The 18,883-nt window shown below is 41.1% G+C and overlaps 1 long non-coding RNA gene across 1 annotated transcript; it reads right to left on the bottom strand.

The window, feature by feature from the left end:
* Nucleotides 1–1,603: 1,603 nt before the first annotated feature.
* LOC131347509 (uncharacterized) lies at nucleotides 1,604–8,007 on the bottom strand. Its single transcript, XR_009203783.1, has 4 exons — nucleotides 7,565–8,007; nucleotides 5,466–6,545; nucleotides 4,082–4,189; nucleotides 1,604–2,986 (listed from the first exon to the last, which is right to left on the bottom strand). It is a non-coding gene; the product is annotated as an uncharacterized LOC131347509 (long non-coding RNA).
* Nucleotides 8,008–18,883: the final 10,876 nt, after the last annotated feature.

The following is an 18,883-nucleotide window of genomic DNA, read 5'->3' as shown; positions in this document are numbered from 1 at the left end:
TGTCAGCACTTTGAACCTGTCACGGCTACAACTTCTGACATCTTCAGGACAGACGAGGCGGAGAGGGAAGGGGCGTTTACGGCTGCTGTAACGTGAGTGAGAACGAGAATAAAGTGTGAGTATAGTGAGGATAGAAAGTGATGACCATTGATCTGTGACTCATTCCTGCAGTGAAATGAGCATAAGGCTTCATTTTAGAAAAGAAAAAGCTGTATTTATGAAAAATGAAAGCTATTTAGATGTTTCTACTCAGCTCACTTGTTCTTCAGCAGCACATACATCTCATCTACTGTGTCTTTCTTTATCAGGAACTAAGATCTCTCCGGTATTGAATAATCTCTCAGGGTATTTCTGAGTCTGATAGAATGTGAGAAAGACAGCAGAGTGAGACTGTAACCCCATGAGACACTGCTCTGTTATTTTCCTTCCAGGTTTCATGTCCAGACGAATGTTGTTAAAGAAAACACTTTTTGTTTCCTGCAGGTAAGAGAAGGATTAGAACACCAGGGTTTTTTCTTTCTTTCTTTCTTTCTTTCTTTCTTTCTTTCTTTCTTTCTTTCTTTCTTTCTCAGAGGCGATTATGAAACACAGCGAGTGTGTGTGTGTGTAATCTGCACTGAAGCCTGCAGTCTAAAGCCATTACTCAGTCGCTTCTGACAGTTACATTAAACAAACAGCTTCTCAAGATCGGCTTCATCACAAAGCTTTCTAAAGAAAACATGCCGGAGGTTTTGTGTTGGCTCAGACCACAGCCGGGGAAAGAGAAAGTGAGGCAGACGCACCGGGGAAAGTTCTCATCCACGGCACCAAGCAGAAAGAGGAGAAAAAATGTGCTGCTGACTCGCCTTTCCAACACCAGCCAGGAACAAAAGCCCAAACTCACCAATCACTGAAAAGCTGACGGTCAGATTAACTAGAAACTAATTCAATTAAGGGCAAGACAGAAACAAATAAATCAATAAAGAAATAAATACAAAGTCAGACACTCTACTAGAATAAAACTGTAATAATAATAATAATAATAATAATAATAATAATAATAATCATATACTTCACTGAAAATAAATAAATAAATAAATAATAAAATAAATAAAAATAAAAGTCAAATAAATAAATACAATTTTTTGGGGAAATAATAAATACATAAATACATTAAGAAAAATCAGCAAAGTAACCAAACACTAAAAAATAATCAAGAAATCTAGACACACTGCTAAAAATAAAAAAAACCCAAAGCAGTAATGAATGAATGAATGAATGAATGAATGAATGAATGAATAAATAAATAAATAAATAAATAAATAAATGAATGAATGAATGAATGAATGAATGAATCATGAATCCAGACACACTGCTACCCCCCCACACAAAAACAGTAATAAATCAATAAATCATCAGACTAAATACTTAAATAATATATATAAAATAAATAATAAATATATAAAAACAAACAAACAAAATTTATTTTTGGAAATAATAAATATATAAATACATTAAGGAAAACAGCAAAGTAGCCAAACACTAAAAAATAATCATACAACAAACAAATAAATAACAGTAAACAGTAATAAATCATCAGACCAGATACTTTGCTAAATAAATAAATAAATAAATAAATACATCAATTAGTTCATTCACTCATTCATTAAACCCCTGCATGATTTCAGACGTTATGTTAAAATAAATAAGTACAAATACATAATGACACGAGAGATAATGAGGAGACAGTAAACAGCCGCCACCCCGACATCAGAAACTCCGCCAAAATCTAATCAACACCAATCACATGATCCGGTTTCATCTCAGCTCAGCAGTGTTGTTCTGAAATCAGGACAAAGGCCCTGGAGGCTCGTTCAGCATGCCAGTTAAATGAAATTAAAACGAACAGATTGATTATTCCTCATTTTAAATTATTCATTTAATTACTTAATATTCAACAGGTTTGAACAGCATGTCTCCCTCAGCACCTCAGCACACATTCACAGCAGCACCAATAAGAGGCAGATTTCCCAGAATTCCTGCTCTGCCGTGTTTCCTCTATAAACATTAAGCAACATGGAAAACGTGAGAAAATGAAGGTCTAATAAAAGCTGCTGAGTGACACAAAACCTTTAATATTTTAACCTTTATCCTTTAATATCATTTGCATTTTATTTGTCTACAACGTTCTGGATTCTGATTGGTCAGAATTTGATGGGTTTTCGGTTTCCATAGTAACGGCTGATTCACAGCACCACATAAACGGATTGATCTGTTGAAAAAAAATGGAGATGTTTATTAGTTATTAATGGAAGGAGTCTCCAGTGTCAAAGCGTTGAGTTTTTCTGACATTTCTATAATCAGCTCTGACAGTATCTTCGAATGGTTTCCATAGTAACCGCTGACTCACATAAACAGATTGCTGAACAACAATTAAAAATAGGGGACTCTTATTAGTCATTAACGATTAATGGAAGGAGTCTCCAGTGTCAGTGTTTACTGAGTTTACTGACATCTACAGAACAGACGAGTTTACACTTTCTGTGTCCACAACACTGGCTTTGATTAGCTACTAAGTTAGTTATCTAAACTTCACTACATGTCTAGCATAATATGATTAGCATAGTCTAGCATGGCTTAGCACTGTGGTTTTCTCTATATATCCCAGAATCTGGTAATAAAGTTGTGGCTGATTTTCACTTCTCTCCAGGATTTCATTGCCCTGTGATAGCATGAAACTTTCCCATGCTAGCAGAACAGGTTGGATGTGTCGCCATACCTGAGACTGCTCTCTTCAGCAGCACTAATTTAAAGCAACAGTGTTAAAAATGCTCGGCATGTTGATGTTTGAGGAGGTGTTAAGGCTGGGCTACTGTCACTCGCCTCCGTCTTTTCCCTGAAAAGAGCATTGTACTCTTACTTTCATCAGAGAAATGTGAAGGGCTGAGTTCAACGAACTGGAGCGTCCAGGTGAAAATAATGAGCTCCGGATGCAGATTGAAAGGATCTGAAAGAAACATAAACATACAGCTGAACACGGTTCTAGGGCTTGGGGTTTTAGGATTTGAAGTTTTTCAGTTCTGCAAATGTGGTTTCAGATAATAAAACGAATACATTAAAATGACAAAAGCGCACAGTCTTTGGATGAGGCTAGCATTTTGATGACAATTGGATTAATCGTGTTTATTTATTAGTACGAAAATTTAAATGAATCCAGTAATCTCTACACAGATTAGCGAAGAGGATGATGATGATAATGATAATGTAAAGTTTTAGAAAATGAGCTCATCTACATCTATGAACTGATCTTAGTATGAAAAAATTCATGATGTTCTGTGATATACAGTATGATCCTGACATGTGTTGAGGAAAGTGGGCGGAGCTTAAAGGCTTCTTTCGATTGTTAGAGCAAAGGTTTTACGTTTAAATGCTAGGGTTTAAGAGAAGACTTGTTATAGATGTGGAGATTCTGAAAAAGCGTCATATTTGAAAACAAACAAAAGGAACAAAGAGAGGAAGAAGAAGTATTTTGTATTAAAAGTGAAACTCTTAGGCGGAGGCTCATTACGCATAATTACACCAGGGCATTTGAAAGCTAATTGTTAAACCGACACATCCAGATGAGCTGCACGCGAGCAAGCCTACTGAGTGAATAAAACTTTTTTCTTTTTTAACGGCATCATGACCTTTAAATCCTATATTCATGGCAATGACTCAAATGGAAAACTCAGATAATGTAGGTAATTAGGCTGCCCACGCGCCCGTTGCTGTAAGTAACACTGCACAGGCCAGTCGAACGAGGAAGAGCTTCTTATTCATCAGCAGTCTTAGCTCATCAGCTATTAAAGACACGGTATCAGGTGTGTCTGAGCAGGAAACCACGCTGACACCCGGCTCTGTGGAAGACTGCGGATGGGATCGGTTTTTTTTCCGGAAGCGTGACATCTTTTAAGTCTTTTAAGGACATTTTTTTGCAATTAAGATGGATTTGAATGGGATAAGCCATCATTTAAGTGTATAAAGTGTTTTAAAAGTCACTGACAGGCGTGTCCTTTGGCGAGGAATGATGTAATGAATCACGTTGTGTGTACAGATTGCTCACCTTGTCATTGTGTGAATAGAATAGCTGCTGTGAGATACCCAGGGCTGGAATTTTCTGTTTCAACATGAAAGAAGAAGGAGGAATGATGGTATAGAGCAGCAGGGAAATCTGTGATAAAGGAGAGTAGCTGTTACTCATTAGGGAAACAAGGTCAAGGAGTCAAGAAGGTCAGGAATATAGGGTCTGGGAATAAAAGTTTTGGGTATACAGGGTTTGGGAATATTGGGTCTTGGAATAAAAGTTTGAGGAATATGGAGTCTGTGAATAATCGGTTTAGGAATATAAAGTCTTGGAATAAAGGTTTGTGCAATATAAGGTTTGGGGATATTGGGTCTTGGAATAAAAATTTAGGGAATACAGGGTCTGTGAATACTCGGTTTGGGAATATTAGGTGTTGGAATAAAAGTTTGAGAAATATGGGTTTTGGGAATAATCTGGGGCTTGGTCTGGAGACACAGGGTCTTGAAATAAACCTAGCGCTCTTGGGATCGGAATTTTTGGACACAGTGAATTGACCTCATATTAAAGAACATTAGGTTTAAAGCATCATCTGTTTAACTGGTTAATATAAACTACAGAATTGAGATTTTTAATCAGGTATTTTGTGAATTGTTTAGTGCCTTCTTTAAACAAACATATCTAAAATACTCTAAGATGTCAGTGACAGTAAATAAAAGACCTGGAAGATTCCATCCATTCTGCACACACCTTATTTTAATCCCCACTGGACACATGATCATGATATGGATATACTATATATACTTCCTGGAAAGACTTTACTACATAAAAAAGTACAAAACCTCTTTTTTCCCCACACTGGGACACAACAAGGTGAGTTCAGACAGGAAATGTAAATCACCTGGAGTTATTGCTACTGTTTGTACTATAGAAAAGAAAACCACATCATTTTTGAGTCTCGTGTACACACAGCCTGTGAAAAATAAATGACTCACATGATGGATTTGGGCGGGATGTAATTCTCCAGAGTAATATTCATTACCCAGGTCATCGTTTAAAACTAATCCAGTCCAAACAAGGCTTTTGTGAAAGTGGGACAGAAGCTGAGTGACTTCAGAAGGAATATATACGTTCAATATTATACAAGATAAATATTTTAAATGTATAAATTTTCCCGTAATGAACAAGCCGGAGATGAGCAGAAGCAGATGATACCAGATAGTGCGATTATAATAAAAAAAAGAGGAAAAAAAAAAAAAAAAAAAAAAAAAAATATATATATATATATATATATATATATAAAATAAAATATAATTCACCTCTATAAGCGTGAACCATAGGATCGAAACATGTTAATTGTGCAACCAGAAAATTCATTCCACTTTTAACACGAAGTCTGTTTTGTTGCAGATCAGAATGGACTTACCGCACATGCCATCCGTGAATGTTCAACAAATCCGGAAATAATACACATAATAATATGATCGAGTGAATCATGGTTGCGATATTAAAGAAGATGGAGTGGTGATTGTGTGGAGGATCTTGTTTGAAAACAACAGTTGGAAACCAGGGCCAGGATTTTCAGTTTGAAACAGGATTGATAGTGTGGAATAGACCGGGAATTAGAACAAAGAATGATGTTGAACCACACCGAGAACAAAAGTGATATTGTTATTGTGGGCGTGTAAATATGTTCCATCAGCATGACTTATTACAGGTGGAATGTTCGCTCGCTGACACAACATACAGTACTGGGAATAAAGGTTCTGCAGGATCTCTGTTCATAGAGCAGCCTTCGGTGTATACTGGGACATGAGACGTCCTGTAAACATCCAGCCACGGTAATATAAGGGCCTGAGGAAAAAGTCCTTGAGAACTTTGGATAGACTGAGAGAAGCAAGCTCACACTCCCTTCAATTCACTTCAGCAAATTTGTTAGCAAACTCTCATAAAACAAAATTGGCCGTAAGTCATGAGGATATGTAGTGCATTAACATAAATCTCAGAGGATTTGGCTTGTAAAGGGTATAAATCCAGGCAAAGGGCAAGAGAAACCATTAACATACTTTGATCTCATTTGACACAACCTGCCTGGGGCATGAACAGGGATTGCACTTCTGAGAAAACAATTACGCCGGGCGTGGCACCGGTGCTTTTTTCCAAATGAACAAGGATGGGCACATATTTCAGGTATTAGACCTGTCACAATTCTGGCTCAGAAAAAGGGAAAAGTGTTTAGAATGACACGGGGTATATAAAGTACATCATCTCACCGCAGCTGACAATCACTGCTTTAATTAACGTGCTCCTACTAATACGTTTCCATGGCGACAGCTCCTCCGCTGGGACTCATAGGGCAGACGGAGCGCATCAATGGGTTAAAACTCTTAATCACTAAAGGAAGGAGTCTCCAGTGTCGGTGTGTTGACATGCAGAGGCTTCATGCTCAGATGCATCACACCAGATCTCCTGCTTTCAGTCCGTTTGTAAACATCTAGGAATATATCTAGAAGGATAAGAAACAGGGTTAGGGACAAGGAATAATAGCAGCAGAAGTTATTTTAGTTACCCTAAAGTGCACTGAATAGATAATTATCACTCTGACTGCTGCACAACACTCAATTACACAGCTTTGCAACACAGAGAACATGGTAAGTCTTCCTTCCCACTCATGAACAAGTTCCTGTAAAGCTCATAAGATTTCTGGTGAAAAAATTCAGGGTAACCAGCCAAAGTTATGGGAGGGTTGGTGATTCCAATCCTAAAGGAATTCTGCCCTTTTCAATCCCTCCTGCTCTCTTTCTCCATGGAATTTTAACCAATTCCACACCCTCTCACAGGACTTCTGACCATTATCACCTATCCTATAGGAATTCTGACCAGTTCCCACTGGACGTCTAACCTGCTCCCATCTTTTAATCACCTTTACATGTCTGTCAATTATCCAGAGTGACCTTACATTTTTATCTCATTTTATACAACTGAGCAATTGAAGGTTAAGGGCCTTGCTCAAGGAGCCAGCAGGGGCATCTTGGTGGACCAGGGATTCGAACTCACAACCTTCCGATGCCTTACTCACTAAGCTACTTTGACTACATGTGCGTGTGTAGAGGAATCACTATCAAGCACTTCTTATGAAATCATATGAACACACACCTTCCATGGAAAAGGGTTTATGGAAATAAACTGAAAAACAACAACAACAACAACCACCCAGTGACATTTACAAGCACATTCCACACCACACCAGCACATCATTCACTCCCAGGGGCAATTCTGGGTAGAGAATCTGCCCACACGCATGAACCTGGGAGGCAGGAGGAAACAACACGGTCCTGCGGAGAAGATGAGGAACTCTGAGCAGGCAGTAACATGTGAAGCAGGAGCCTGGGGCTGAGAGACAGCAGCCCTGTAACACTGGGGCAGCTATTAGACCTGAGGTGCTGCCCAGAAATATTGGCACCCTGGTGCAAAAACATACAATAAATCAAACGGTTCACTGGAACAAGGGAAGAAAATACTTACCTTTTCTTGTATATGCACCTGAATGTTTGTGAAACTAGAAATCCCTTTGGGTGATGAACATCTGCATGTTTTTTGCCACAAATCTGGTTGCCTCTGCCAGGAGGTAACCCTAACCCTGGCCATATACGTATAACAGGCGCTTTCTATAAATTACTAAAAAACATACATCCAAATGAGGAAAGGTGGAAGCAACAGAAGCTCTTCTACAAAGCGTTAAGAATTTCCACGATCCTGACATCACCAAAGATTCATTGTGGGGGTGCCAATATTTCTGAAAAATTAACATGCGTTGTTATCGTACAGTTTTTTTTTCTCACGTATCTATCTGTGATTTTAACATTTGTTTTTGTTTTAGTAAATCCTCCCATCTCCTGTGTTTTGACCGTTTTGAGGGAAAACACCAGGGAGGATGTTGAAAGTCGGGCCTCTCCCGCGATACTCGCGACGTTGACAGTTCGGTTTAGTTTGGGAGCGGCACCTGCGTGCCTGACTCCGAGTCTGTGACTCTGTGACACACCCCGATCATGTGAGCACTTCCCATGACAAAAAATAAAAAAGGTTATTTCAACCTGATTGAATCATTAGAATGTTCTCATGCACGGATGCTAATTAGCTACATTTCACATATATACGGTAATTCATTGTTGTATACATTATGCCCTTCTCATGTGTTGAGTGATGGGCTATAAGCTCATGTGAAGACAGTGACTAGCTTGTAGTGAAGACCTTTTCATACTAAAGATCCGGGAGCAACGCTCGTCACCAGACTCTACAATTTAAGTTTATTTCGCTACATCAATTTAAGGAGTAATTATGCATTATGTATATTTGTACAACTGTAATCTGCAGCGACTGATCCATTTCCAGCTCATAGAACATGTGAACGATCGCTGAGGGCAACAGGGTAATTACAGCAATGCGGTTTGTGATAAAACACGCTTTGCTTTTGTAGAATAAGTTAAATGATCTAATTATATCAATTATATAAATAGTTGAATCTGAGGTTACGACCTTTAACCCCTTGTGTACACAGTGTATTACAGACTCCGCAGGCTAATCAGCTACTCTTTCTAGCCTAACATCCAGCATCACGCTACATTCAGAGAACACAATTATTCAGTACAACGAGGGTTACAGCATTCGACAAGCTAATTAACTAGAGCTAATTAACCCCAATGAGGTGTCGGTGTCCAGTATATCTGTATTGCTAAAAAAAAATTACAATTTTATATACGTGCTAAATACTTTGTGAGTTGGTGTGCTAGCTAGGAATGAAACACTCATTAGCAATCGCTGATGGCGGGGGGAGAGATCGTTGTACATTTGTTATTACAAATGAGACTATTATTGCAACATTCTAGTGATCTTGTGAGCTAGGGGCAATTTAGCATATCCAGTCCACCTACAGGGGATGTGGTAACTTTGGTTTAGGTGTTGGGCTACTGATCAGAAGTTTGTGAGTTTGAATCCCAGGTCCACTAAGCTGCCACTGCTGGGCCCCTGAGTAAGGCCCTTAATGCTCAGTTGTATAGAATGAGATAAATTGTTAGTTGGATGTATGAATAAGAGCATCTGCCAAATACCGGAAATGGAAATGTACCGCCATGTTTTTGAAAGTTTTGAGGAAAGCGCATGGATGTAGAGGACATGATCCAAGCTCGCGATCAAACCCTGGACACTGCAGCTGTGAGGTGTGAGGTATCTCAACGTCCTGGTGATGCACAATTCAACCTCTGCACGATTCTCCGTGGCATGCGGGATCATTCTTTCAGCCTGTTTAAGTCTATTTAGGGGTGTGGCCACATGGATGGTTCTGAGTGACAGCTGCCACCCTGGAAATAACACCCTGTCAACCCAATTACTGCCCCATCCTTTAGCTCGATTGTCATCTCTCAGATTCCTGAACAATTCAGGTTCCATTCAGGCTTCATGAATCATATCTCATATGCCTATGTAAGCATGTAAGCATATTTCTGACTGGAGCACAGGGTGGCACAGCACTGAGTAATGAGGTGGTGTGATGATGATGAAGAGCGACTTGTGATAAGTTTGATTCCTCTTCCTGTGTACTTACATTACAGCTTTAAAAAGTTTATCCCTCTACAGCCTCTGAAATGAGAAGGGTCACAATACGTGGAGCTAGTCTTTAAATCAGAAAAGTGTTGTAATGTGACAGTAAATCGTTCAATCGAGAACATATCCCTCACCTGCTTTAACCCCGTCTCCTCATCTGTTAATCTATTCGATTATTTCTGCACATTTGTGTTGTTTTCTCGCTAGCAGGGTGGAGTGCGGTAATGCGGCGTATGCCTGGAATGCGCAGGGGACATACCCACATGCCATTTTGTCGCATGTTTGCAGTGATTATTCAGATAAGCATGGGTGTGTCTGAGGTGGAGTGTCTCGGCGTGTCTGTGTTTTCACACGTGTCATTCAGGTTCTCTGAAAAATTCGCACGATGCCAACATGCTGGTGCTCGCTGTAATGGGGAAAACGCGCACCACGTTAACGTTTACACAATTCATGTGAAGCAACACAATTCTATACGTTCGGGTTATACTTTAGGACAATAAAAGAGCTGAGCACCAGCTACCTCCTTGTATTGTTTTTTCTGACAACCAGGAGATTCTTTCCATTCTGAAACCTGAGGTACTGCTGCAGATACATGTGACCTGGAGATACAATCTGTAAAAAAACAACAAAGGTCCATTTTATCCATGAGAATGTTAGTATGCTAACAATGCAAATAAAGAGTTTAGGTGGCAGAGAAAGTAATACAGGTGAACATTTAGTTAATTTTAGTGATCGCTAAATGGGCCGTCACACTGGATTTTTCTTTCTCGTAACAGGGTGGAGCAAAAAACTGATGATTATCAAAGAGTTTCATAAATAAATAAAGGTAGCTAGCGATTTCTGATTAGTTTTATTAGCAAAAAAAGTTTAAAGATCAGGTTTGGATGATGTTGAAATATCTAAAATAAGCCCTGTGACAGTGAAAATGGGATAAAATTATCAGGAACATCAACATTTACCTCAGATCTGTGGTTTAATACGCATATGTCTAAATATGTCTAAAATTAAACAGTATGTACACTTAGCAGTGTTTGCTACTGCCTTTTCTGTGGGTTCTGATGTCAGCTTGGAGATGTCAGATGTTACTCTTCATGCTAGCTGTGGTTAGTTCTTAAAGCTGATTAGCTGAAAACAGGCTGTCACATTAAAAAAAACACATGATTGTGAAAATAGTGAGGCAAAGTCTTGGTTTTAAGCATTGTTAAACATTATTGAACATTACTAAAATCCAAAATTTTGTTTTTGGCTTTTTTTGTCATCATTAAGGTTTAAATCCACAAACACAGTGACAGCAGAAAAGGCACAGTTTTAGCATGAATGTCAACATTTACATCAGATCTTTGGTTTATTTAGCAGATAGCAGACTTGCCAGATCAAATATGTAGGCTACAAATTTTCGATTGTAACTCGTCAGATGTCCCAGACAGAAAATCGTTATGGCGTCTGAGAGACACGCCTGTCATCAAACGGGACATCTGAAGTGTTTGTTGTGACTCACACACAGGTATTCAGGTTTCAAAGTGTCATGGGATCGGCTCTGCGATGTAATACAACACAGCGCACTAACAAACCTCCACAAAAGTGTTTTTTTTGTATTAACTCACTATCTGTAATATAATCATCCCACAAGACCGTCCATCCTCAAAGCCATTGTCTTCCTTTGTCTTTATAGTTTTTTATTTATTTGTGACAGAAATGCTTGCTATATATAGAACAAAGTCCAGTGGGAACCTTTTGAAGTCACATCACATCACATCACATCACACTAGATATTTCCCACGATAGTCAAATATCAGAGAATATCATGGAGTCGGGTATCGTGTGTGTAACCATGACGATGCAGTTATTAAGATAAAAGTTTGCGTCATTTTAGCTACTGAGTTATTAACAGATGAAATTGGCCTGAAGCTTCTGAGATGAAATCCCAGAGCTACTAATAATCCTGTGATTATCAAGGGTTCATTAAATAAATAGCTTTCATAAAAAAGGATTCAATGCAGAAATGCTTTTTAGAGTTTTTAGAGTTCCAAGTAGAACCTTTTAAGTAAGTAAGTTAAATAAGTTTGTAATGTTCACATGCACACATCTAACTTACTGTATAACCCTGCTCTGGCAACAGTGTGATTTTACATTTATGCCAATAAAGCACTACTGAATTGAATTGAATTGACTCATGATTGGATAGGGAGAGGGAGAGAGAGAGAGGGAGAGAGAGCTGTCAGGATGCTAGAGCTAACCCTAGTCCTGGTTGGTATTTAACACAGCAGCTTCTCTCTAGTTGTATGGCCTTAGGTGTTGTTCTCTTTTATCTTTACTCAGCCACACAGCAGCATCAGCAGCATCACATTGTCACCGCTTCAGCTGACACGAGCGCACGTGTGATGACTTCTGCGACACAACACTGCTGCTTTAGCTTGGAGGGAAAGCTCCACACATGCACGCTTCAGACCGCTGCTCTGGCTGACAGAGAACATTTAGCTTCGAGGGGAATGATGTTTTATGTTTTCTTCTCTTCCCCGTCAGCGTTATTAGCCATATTTGCTCATCCGCGCAGGCAGGCAGCTACACGTGTAATGTTTAACTGATATTACAATTGATTAAATTCTCATACTTTGTGAAGCGTGAGTTTTTTTTTTATGGTTATCAACTGCAACATTTCCAATAAATATCTCTGTATCTCATCTTCATCTCGATCTCCTTGCCAGCAGCTTGAGCAATGCCGTTCCCATGCTAATGAGAGTATGGTTTTGATTGGCACCAGTGTGAAGCGAGCGCCTTGTCGGGACACGCTGTTGTTTCTTCTTAGAGGTCAGAGGTCAACTTGGGTGAACAGGATTAGCTGCCTTCTCTTTGCCTGTAGAGAACTGGGACTGGGTAGGAAGCTAATCAGAACACAGATCTAGACTGAAACGGATTGATCGATCTATCCATCTCTAGATATACAGAGAGAGAGAGAGAAAGAGAGATGATGAGAGAGAGACAGACAGACAGACAGACAGAGAGAGACAGACAGACAGACAGAGGGGGAGAAAGAAATAGATAGATAGATAGATAGATAGATAGATAGATAGATAGATAGATAGATAGATAGATAGATAGATAGATAGATAGATAGATGGGGGGAGACAGACAGACAGAGACAGAGAAAGACAGACAGACAGACAGACAGACAGAGGGGGAGAAGTAGATAGATAGATAGATAGAGAGAGAGAGAGAGAGAGAGAGAGAGAATGAGAGAGAGACAGACAAAGACAGAGAAAGACAGACAGACAAACAGACAGACAGACAGAGGGGAAGATAGATAGATAGATAGATAGATAGATAGATAGATAGATAGATAGATAGATAGATAGATAGATAGAGACAGACGGAGAGAGAGAGAGACTTTTTTTTTTACTTTTTACACAACTTTATTTACACAAGTCACATATCATAAAATCAGACACTTAAGAGATAAATAAATAAATACTTATTAAATGTCAGTAAATGAGTTTAAACACAGGTGATGATTAGTTTATTTCTGCTGCAAAGTTAAGTTTTCCGTCTGTAACAGAGCACAAAGCATTCTCCCAACACCACACACATCTGAACACATCCAACTCATTCATACTTTTATAAAAATTAAAATCTATTAAAATTCTTGACTTTATCAGCCTTTTCAGAATTCTTATGGCTTCACAGTCAGTGTTTTGTGTTATTTGTTTTTTCCGGCTCAGGTATATCACCATTTTTCCCTGACCAGATATAAAATTAATCAGTTGGCACCTGAACCGGTGTTTCCTGACAAACTTAAAACCAAAAATAAAACACTGAAAAGTAAAAACATCATTAAAAGACCTTAAAATGCTCCGTAAAAACACAAACAGTGACTGTAACCTGGAGCAGTGAATAAAAGCATGAAAAACTGTTTCTCTCTGTGAACAAAAAGGACAATCATGTGCAACATCAGGATTTAAAACAGAAATAAAAGAGTTCACAGAGATAATACAGTGTAAAATCCTCCACTGGAGGTCAGCAGCTTTTTTAGTTAACGGTGGTTTATACAGTGCGTCCACTCTGGTTTAAAATCATCAGTAAAACCATGTACACTTCTCCATGGGGTGTCCACCCTCCCACTCAGCTTCTTCTTATTTAAAACCTTTACACACGCTCTGTAGAGCAGCTTCCCCGACACTGACCCAAAGTCCATCTCCCCTTCACCCCGGCACTCCAGGAGGGGGCCTGCACACCCGTCGAGGTCAGGAGCGATGTTCAGCTGGGGAAAGGGTTCGTCCTCTGCAGGACCAGTCTCTGTGTGTGAATAGTCCATTAGCTGAACACGCTCCTCTGATGTTAGTGCAGATTTCCAGCGGTGTAGGAGATGATTGACAACACGCAGGGACCGCAGTCCCATACGCGCTGCCCGGTCCTCTGCCCTCGACAAGTCCGACCCCGCGATGTTCACAAGCTCCCGGAGCGTTATAATCCCTGAGGAGATGAGAGTTCTGGACAGTGCAGGGGCGGTCACACTGGAGATGTCCAGTCTCCCGCCGTACACCAGAGGTTCCTCCAGCAGCCAGTGTAGCGTTCTACAGCCCTTGTTCTGCTTCTTAAAAAAAGTTCCAGATTTTAAAAAGTCCACGGTAAAAGGCTGGTAGTCCAGAAATGTCCAGCATTTTTGTGTCCATTAAAAACAACGCTCTGTCCAGCCCCAGTCCTTGAACTGTGCGTAGTAGTCCACTGGCTGCTGCTCTCCATACTAAGTCTCCGGGTCCAGTGAGGAGTCTCTGGATGAACTGGAGGCGGAAGGCTGCGGCTCTGCTGGACAGCTGGACCAGCCCCTGTCCTCCTTCTTCTTTGGGCAGATGAAGAACACTGTGGAATCCAGTGTAGACCGTCCCAGAAGAAGTCCACCAGCAGGGCCTGGATGTTAGCCAGCAGGTTCGGCGGCGGATCCACGCATGCCAGCTTGTGCCAGAGGGACGACGCGGCGAGGTTGTTGAGGACCAGCGTTCTCCCCCTGTAGGACATCTTTGGGACCAGCCGCTTCCTCCTGCTCAGTCTGCCCTTCACGTGCTCTACAGAACCTTCCCAGTTTTTACTTAAAAACTCATTGTTCCCCAGGTAGACACCCAAGTATTTAAAACCACCTCTTTTCCACGCTAAGCCTCCTGGTAGTGACGGTTGCCCACCTTCCCACCCCCCAACTAAAATGGCTTCACTTTTAGACCAGTTAACTTTGGCGGAGGATAAAATTTGAAAGTCCTTTAAAATATCAGTTAAAACATTGACATCATTTTGTGTGTTTATCATCACTACCAGATCATCTGCATAAGCTGATAAACATATTGAGGCATTAGCATGTGGAATATTAAAACCAGAGAGATTACTTCTTAACTTATTTAAAAGAGGTTCAATAGCTAGAGAGTACAACATTCCAGAGAGGGAACAGCCCTGCCTGATCCCTCTGTACACTCTAAAAGGAACACATAAACCACCGTTAACCTTCAGTACACTCTCAATGTCACTGTACAACACCCTGATCATGGCTATAAAACCTGGGTTGAACCCGAAGGCTTCCAGCACCTTCCACAAATATTCATGTTCAACCCGGTCAAAAGCCTTTTCCTGATCTAGAGAAATCAGACCAGTCTTTAAGCCCAATAGCCTGGAGACGTCCAAAATGCCACGAATTAAATACACATTATCGAATATGGACCTATCAGGCACACAGTACGTCTGGTCCTGGTGAATGAGCTGCTCCATTACCTTAGTCAGTCTCGAGGACATCTAGCACGTCCTGCCCTATGACAGCCCAGAATGCCTTGTAGAACTCGACAGGGAGACCGTCTATACCTGGCGCCCGTCCATTCTCCATCCCCTGGAGAGCCTCATGAACCTCCTCCAGCGTCAGCTCCCTGTCCAGCTCTCTGGCCGCTTGCTCAGAGAGCTTTGGCAGGTCCATGAGGAAGCTGTCCTCCACTACTTGTGTCCCTGACCACTCACTGCTGTACAGCTTCGAGTAGAAGCTTACTGTCTGCTGGTGAATTTCAGTGGGCTCAGATACGAGATCCCCTGATTCTGTTTGCACAGCATGTATAAATCTTTTCTGTCCATTCTTCTGCTCTAAACTGAAAAAGAACTTTGAAGGAGCGTCCATCTTAGCAGCGCTTTTAAAGCGTGAGTGGACCAGCGCCCCCTGTGCTGTAATGTCTAACAGGTCGTCCATTTTGGATTTTTTACGTTTGAGGGCTTCAACATGCCCTCGATTTCCAGTGGCCTCCAAACGCTGGAGCTCCACTATTTCTATCTCCAGAGCTTTCAGAGATCTAACAATGTCTCTTGTGACATTGAGAGTGTACTGTTGACAACATCTTTGACTTGTGCTTTTGTCACATCCCACCACAGCTGAAGTGAACTAAAAGCTGCTTTCTCATGTTTAAAACAATTCCATAAATAAATAAAAGACTCTTTAAAATTAGCGTCTTCTAAAAGAGCAGTGTTAAAATGCCAGTAGGCACTCCTAGGTTTAACCTTCTCTTTAGTAATAGTACACTGGACCATACTGTGGTCAGAGATACCTACTGGAACAATAAAACAAAAAGTCAGCTGATGTTTAAAACCATAAAAACGATCTAATCTCGCCAGGGAGAGTGTGTTATCTATGGCATGGGCCCACGTGTACTGTCTCTTGTTCTTATGAAAAGTTCTCCATATGTCGCTCAACTCGTGGGCCTCCACCATCTCCCACAGACGCTTACGGGAAGCCATGTGAGGTTCTGTGTGGTTCCGGTCTAAAATATCTGTAGTACAGTTAAAATCACCACCCAGAATTAAAATTTCTGCAGTGTTGCAGTCAGCAATGACATTGTTCAGAGTATCTAAAAACATCATCCTCTCCACTGCACTGGTGGGAGTGTACACACAAATAAAAACTAAAACCTCATTCTCATAAAAAGTTTTCACTTTTAAAAGCCTCCCATTTAAAAATTCTTCAACTAAATAAGAACAAGGAATAAAACTGCGAGCAAAGAGCAAGGCGACTCCACCACTGAGTGTTGTGTTATGGCTTAAAATCACCAACCCATCCCACTCCTTCACCCAATCAGCAGCATTGCTGGTATCGCTGTGGGTTTCCTGCAGCATGGCAACGTCAATGTGCTTCTGCTTTAAAACTTCATACAGTTTAGCTCTCTTGATTTGCTCTCTTGCCCCATTAATATTTAAACTCGCAATATTAACTCCTTTCATAAAAATAAATAAAATAAATAAAATTAAACAGAGGGTAAAAACCACTCTAAAATAAAAAAACACCACATCAGTCATCATCAGAGTTTTCCTTATTCACTCTTGTGATCAGTTTCTTCAGACGGAAAATTTCAACATCAATGAATGCACCTTGTCTTCTGAAGAACTTCACGTCGTGAATAAACTGCTTATGGTCTGGGAAAAACTCTTCTAATGCAACATTCTTTTGCCATTTGGTGTTCCTTAAAAACTCTTTAATGTCCTCAGCACTATACATGACATTTAACTGTTCTTCCTGAGAATCGAACATTAAAACAGAGTCTGACATGCAGTCATCACTGTCTGATTCTCGTTCCCCCATCTTTGTGTCTTTCTTCGCCTGTTTCTTTTCTTGTTCCTTACCTTGTTTCTCCCTTTTGATAGGAACTTTAAAGACGGGTTCACCCACCATGTCCACGTCTCCCCCGTCCCCCTGCACTGGTGTAGTGTCCGGTGTTTCCGGGCGTTCGCTCTGCACCTCCGTGCCTGCCTCTGCCAGCGCAGGCAGCTCCAGCACTGCTCCAGAACCCACTGAGCTCTTCTCAGTGGAGCACGGCTTCTCCCGGTCCGGTTGAGCCGAGCATGGCTCTTCCGCGGCCGGTTCGGCCGTGCATGGCTTTTCCGGGGCTGTTGCAGCTCCAGTGGGCTTCTGGGTTGCAGGCTGGGCTTGGGGCTCACTCTCTTTCGGGTCTGGTGCAGCAGCAGCTCCGGGGCCCTCAGCAGCCGGCCGAACTGTAGCCGCAGGGGGAACGACCCCAGCCGACTGAGCTACGTCCTGCCCCGGTCGCTCAGAAACACCGGGGTCACTCTGCCTCTCAGGGCAGGCCCGAGCAAGATGACCAGTTTTTCCACATTTAAAACACTTAATATCTGTATCAGAAGAAACAAACAGATTGTAGTCAAAGCCTTCAACTCTGAATTTAAAAACGGCATTCAGCTCTTCCACACCTTCTTTAAAAACCATGAAGACCATTCTTCTAAAAGAAACCAAGTGTTTAACCAGTGGGGACTTACAGCCAAGAGGGATTCTCTTAATGGGGGAGACGATTCGCCCGTACCGAGACAGTTCTTTACAGATAGCTTCATCTGAAATAAAAGGAGGGACGTTGGACAACAAGACTTTCTTAGCTGGGGAACTGAGGGGAGAAACCAGTATTGTCTCATTATTAACAATGATGCCTTTCTGAATCAGATTTCTGACTTTCTCAACATTATTCAGAAACACCACAATGGCACTGTTCATTCTGGAGGCAGAGACAATGTTCTCATGCCCCACCACGTTACCGACTGCAAGACAATATTCCTGGACACTGCGCTGGACAAGTCAAACTCTCACACATTCTCGTGCTCGGATCCGCCACGCTTCACTGACACGCTACTCACACACATACCTGCACACACACACAGTTATTTTCCGCACACACACACAATAAATATATAAATATTCCGAGATTTTAAACGGAAAAAGATTTACACTTAGTGCCATAAAAATTGGCAAAACACAAAACGCTCTCATGTGCTCCACACGCCACACTCACCTCTCCGCCACGCATGTGCACAGAGAGAGAGAGAGAGACAGAGAGAAAATGAGAGAGAGACAGACAGAGAAAGACAGACAGACAGACAGACAGAGGGGGAGATAGATAGATAGATAGATAGATAGATAGATAGATAGATAGATAGATAGATAGATAGATAGATAGATGTGTGTGTGTGTGCGTGTATGTGTTGCGTGTGTGTGTGTGTGTGTATGTGTTGCGTGTGTGTGTGTGTGTGTATGTGTTGCGTGTGTGTGTGTGTGTGTGTGTATGTGTTGCGTATGTGTGTGTGTTGCGTGTGTGTGTGTTGCGTGTGTGTGTGTATATGTGTGTGTATGTGTTGCGTGTGTGTGTGTGTGTGTTGCGTGTGTGTGTGCGTGTGTGTGTGTGTGTGTGTTGCGTGTGTGTGTGTGTGTTGCGCGCGTGTGTGTGTGTGTATGTG

The sequence above is a fragment of the Hemibagrus wyckioides genome, linkage group LG27 (assembly GCF_019097595.1).
Source record: "Hemibagrus wyckioides isolate EC202008001 linkage group LG27, SWU_Hwy_1.0, whole genome shotgun sequence".
NCBI lineage: Eukaryota > Metazoa > Chordata > Actinopteri > Siluriformes > Bagridae > Hemibagrus > Hemibagrus wyckioides.
The sequence above is the reverse complement of the archived record's forward strand: the minus strand, read 5'-3'. Positions and strand labels throughout refer to the sequence as shown.